Genomic DNA, 5,452 nt, shown 5'->3' on the forward strand with positions numbered 1-5,452 from the left:
AATTAACCATAGACATATAATTGATCAACGGTTCAAATTCAACTATTCCAAAAATGCTCGCACTAATTTCTATTAAAAGATCATGTACGATTCAGTTTAGCTTCTAAATAGTATAATGTCTTGGATAATTATCAAAAGATATCTAAGGTGAATAATATATGTTACTAATGTGTTAATGTTAAGTGTTACATGTAATATGCTAATGAGTTATAGTTCAAATAGCATAATCTCTCTGTACTCTCTTAAAAGGTCGCGGACTTGCGGACTCGAGTAAAAAAAAAAGTATTACATATTGCATGTCATGTTAGTGACAAATTTTATTTCATATATCAACCTTTAAAAATGATACTATATAAAAAAAATTGGAAAAAATATAGAAACATAATTTTTAGTCAATAATTTAATTAATTTTAGATTTAAAATTTATAATTTAAAATGTAAAATTAAAAGTTTATGATTTAGTATCTAAAATTAAAAATAAGTAAAATAATTTTAAAAAACTGACCAATATTAATTAAAAAAATTGATTATCTAATATTACTCAAAAAGTTAACAAAAAAATTAACTTAGCTACTCACGTGTTAATATCTTTGAAGGGACTAAATTAAAGTGTTATATGTTTTAAGATCAATTAGTTCATATAGTTTTTTCTTTCATCTCTATACACTACCCAGGAATAGTAGAGAATATGGAAACTAGGTTATATTTTGTGATAGAATTTTTTTTTTTTTTTCTTAGGGTAAAGAGTCAAATTTTAAGATAGAATTAAATGGTTATTTTATATTTAAAAAATATATATATACAAAAAGTACATATAATATTTTTATTAAATATATTTAACGTGAAACAGTATTTGCACACGCCTGTTACGTTGTTCAATATATATTATCAAGTATCAACACTTTTTTATAAATAAATAAGAGAAATATAATATACTAATCAAAACCTTTCTCTCTCTCTAAATATACTGCTTTGGATCTATGAAAAGAACAAAACTATACTAGTCATTTATTTGGATAGTACTGTTTTAATAATCGGACAAGTAAAGTCACTATCCTGAAATCATATCACTACCTCCAAAAAAAATTAAAATAAAATAAAATAAGGAAGAAGGGTGCTATTATTTCAAATTAAGAATGAGTTCTTAGAATGAATCATGAAGTGATCATATATATATAATTATTTCAAACAATTCCTTTGCAATATGTCAAAAGGTAAATCTTAAGATACATAATAATATTCAATGAATGACCTCTCCCTTTGAAATCATACAGTTCACAATCATTGAAGAGAGAACATTTTTATTTTCTCTTTCAAATAAACAAATCATATATGTTTCATCAATAATTTAGATCTATCCTCCATTATTAACTATATAGGGTCATATATACACACTACTTTTTCTCCACAATGTAACTAAAAAAGGGACTTTTATCCCTACAAAATTTAACGGTATAAATACTTTGTCTAGTATTTATGGTTAAGAAGTAGTCATGTAACATACTACTAACAAAAAATATTATTTAATTATGGTAAAGTTTATATCTAAATTACAACCATACATAGAGAAAGTATTATACTGATATATGCTTATATAAAAGGAAAGGTACCCAACAATATTCCATTTTTTCTCCTCCTTTATTTTTGGTTTCGTTATATATATACACTTTATGATTCCATTAGCCCCACGGCCACCACCCACCAGGAGAGAGAGAAACTAAATTAATAAAAATAAAATAAAATAAAATAAAATTTTCTTTTAGAGACACAATGCAAAAATTTCACTACTAAATTTTTTGCTGTAAAACTAATATAATAATACAGTTATTTATTTTCAAATAAATGGGTGAAATAGCCAATGAGTTATAGCTCAAATGACATAGTCTCTCCATACTCAATTAAAAGGTTGCGGGTTCGAATCTCCTATTTTTTGTATAAAAAATAAATAAATAAATGGGTGAAACATATCATCTTATTTCTAGTAACCATAATAAGAATTTAACTTATTGTATATTTGTATATAAATATATATTATATAATTTATTTTTAATATATATTTATATTTTAATCTCTATTGTATATGTGTTGTTAATTTGAGGATTGATTTTTTGGGGGGCGTAAAGTAACATGGTTTTGTTATAGATTGTCATAATAATTATACACAAATTAAACTCCAATACTAGTATACCACAATAATTGAGCAAAGAAGTTCAAGAAACATTTCAAGTACACCGGGAAGTATCAGTACACCAGTTATTTTAACCGTTGATTTTAATATATATTATATATATTTTTTATAATTCAGATCAACGGTTAAAATAACTAGAATACCGGTACTCCCGGTACACTTGAAATGTTTCCAGAAATTCATATATGATGTATACAAAACCTTAAAGTAAGCAATGGTAGGATAAAATTCTTTAAAAAATGGTAAAAAAAAAAAAACCTTAGCTCATTTAATTTCCTAATATTATATATACTCAAATCTAGTATATATATATATATATATATATATATATATATATATATATATATATATATATAAACTAACTAACTTGAATTGGTTTAAACGTCTGTTCATTTAGTTCGCTTAAACAAGTATCGAAAAATTAAAAAAATTTAATTCGGTAACCAATTAATTCTTAGTTATAAAACTTATATATATATATATACTATTTTAATTTGTCTGAATTAAATTACGGAAATTATACAAGTTTGATTTCAGCTCAGTTATTATATATATATATATTCTCAGCTCAATGCAAGTTAACTTTCTCTTTTTTCTAATTTTTTTTTGTATTCACAACAAAAAAAAGTATAGGGAAAAATCAATGGTGGACAGCGAAGAGAAACCTAAAGTGTAAGAAAAAGAGAGTTGTGTTTATGTGGTTACTTAGAGAGAAGTGTAATCTACGTAGAACTCACTAACACCAGAAGCAGCCCACAACCGTTGATTATACTGATCAACCATTTCATCAGGAACAAACGACGTCCTACAAAGCGGACACGTCTTCTGATCGTGATCAATCCAACGGTCCACACACTCCCTGTGGAACACGTGCTTGCAGTTACGCAACCACCGGATCTCGTCCTCCATAACTAATTCCGTTAGGCAAACCGCGCAGCTGCCAGTTAGTTGAGGCGATGCCACGTCATCGTTAGCCAGGATTTCTCTGAAGGTTACGACGGGGAGGAACTCGCGGATGAGGATGGCGGAGAGGGATGGTGTACGGTCGACGGCGGAGGGGGTCCGGGTTGGGTTGGGGTTGTGGTTGTAGTAGTTGTTGTTGTTGTCGGTGGTGGTGTCGATGAGGAGTTCAGAGAGTCCGAGGAGGCGGAAGAGGTGGAAGACGAGGTTACGGAGGAGGCCGAGGAAGGTGAGTAAGCGGAGGAAGAGGTGAGGGAAGAAAACCTCCGTGTAGCCCACCGGAAAACCCATTGAAAATAGTATGGAGGGTGTTTTTGTAATTTCGGTGTGGGTTTTGTCTGGTTGTTAGAGGAGAGAGAAAGTGGGATGTGTGTGAGAAGGTTCTGACTGGGAGAGAGAGGGTGGGATTTATAGTGTGGAAGAAGAGGAGATTGGGATTCGGTTACTGGGCTGTTATGTGCCCAGTGGTGAAGGTCAAACTAGCATTAACCTGAATTGGGAAATTTTTTAGAGTAATATTGTAAAGAGGAAGTATTAGGAGCCAATGGAATATCTGTACAGTGTGTATAATGAGATTTAAGGATGTTTGATTTAGTAGGATATCAGATATTTATTATCCTTGATACTCAGATGGTTATTCTGGATAGTATGAGTGTATTGTGTTTGAAAAATTAATAGTATTTTATTTTGGATGTTCATTTTTTAATTCATATTGGGCCAAATAAATAACCTATTGTACACATTGTACAAATACTTCATTAGCTCCCTAGCGAATTCGTAAAGAGAATTAATAACCAACTTAGATTCCTCGTGTTAGGTCACTTATTCGCTTAAATCAGTGTCGAAATTTGAATCTTACCTTGTGCAAGTAATAATTTATTGACCAGTAATAGACTTTTAAATAGAATTTAGATCTGTAACGAATTAGTCTTTGATCTGTTGAACTAGAAGATACTGTGAACAACCAAAAAAAAATTCTAAATTAATTTTTTATTTTTTACAAAATATATTATTTTCATCAAAATTTAATTATTTATGTCAAATAATTTATTGGTAATTGTTTTGATATTTTCAAAGTTAGGGAGAATATTATTGTCTACTAAAGTTACATAATTGATATATTTTTAACACATAAAACAATTATATATTTAATTAATTTAACATATAGTTAAAATTTTGATAAAAATAAATTTTTAAAACATGTATTAATTTAAAATATAATATTCTTTATTTAAATAAAATATATAAAAAAAACTTATTTCATGTGTTAAATAATATGTGTACAATTATATTCATTATATAAAAAATTTAAACTTTTTAAAGAATTTTACGTTTTATTATCTATATAATTATTTAATTTTGTCTACTCTTTAGTAGAATTTGATTCGAAAATTGATTTATCTAGCAAAATACAAAAAGTAAAAACTGATTTATTAATTAGAACGTGTTGGATATATATATATATATATGTCTAAAATCTACAATTTTATTGGATAATTCGTATATTTTCAATAAAGAAAAAATAAAGTGAAAATGTATAATTACTTGAGAATTGATATCATCTAGATGAATTATTATATCTCACGTGTCTCCCAATTTATTTATATTCTAAGTAGTAAGTATGATCCAAAGATTTGATTATAAGAAGTGCAGTGCACCCGTGCAATAAGATAGAAGGGTAGGGGTTGAAAGATTTATTCAATTCAATACAAGGCTGCGCTTCCATTATTATTCTCATTCACAAAATTGTTCTAAAAAATTTTAAGAAGGATAACATCTTGTATGCTTTTAGGATTTAAATATTAGTTGTTCTTGTATGGATATCTGAAGGGAGAGTTCGGTTTTTGGGAGTCAACGCCGAATTATTATCTCCGGTGTTGACTTTTGAGTCTTGTGGTAATCTGAACTTTACTTTGAAGGGATATCTAATTGCGTAGAGCATGAACAAAAAATAAAGGAGAAATATAGCTGTAAAGGCACTCCGAAACTTAAGTCAGTTATTGAGAATTCCATGTGTCCCTTTAAGGATATCTCCTAAATTGATGAATAGTTATTGAGTCTCAATAAACAATGATATTCGATTGGACGTTATGATTCTTAGGATGTATTCCGTTAAGCCGAGTTATAACGTAAATTATCGAGTTATAATGTGTAATGCCGAATTATAATACCGATCTTGTAACGGTCCGATCATTAATGATAAAGATTAAAAGTATAATTAAATCGTCATGATTTTAACTTATACTATCTACATAAACAATTTGATCTATAAATTTAATTTAGAGAGTATATGTTAAATGTGCT

General features: G+C 28.1%; 1 pseudogene across 1 annotated transcript; it reads right to left on the reverse strand.

Annotated features, from left to right (window-relative positions):
- Nucleotides 1–2,673: 2,673 nt before the first annotated feature.
- LOC107628102 (brassinosteroid-responsive RING protein 1 pseudogene) lies at nucleotides 2,674–3,524 on the reverse strand (annotated as a pseudogene). The gene has a single exon (XR_015905223.1). The product of XR_015905223.1 is annotated as a brassinosteroid-responsive RING protein 1 pseudogene (transcript).
- Between the last annotated feature and the right edge of the window lie 1,928 nt (nucleotides 3,525–5,452).

Source organism: Arachis ipaensis, chromosome B2 (assembly GCF_059453495.1).
Source record: "Arachis ipaensis isolate K30076 ecotype BB chromosome B2, ASM5945349v1, whole genome shotgun sequence".
NCBI lineage: Eukaryota > Viridiplantae > Streptophyta > Magnoliopsida > Fabales > Fabaceae > Arachis > Arachis ipaensis.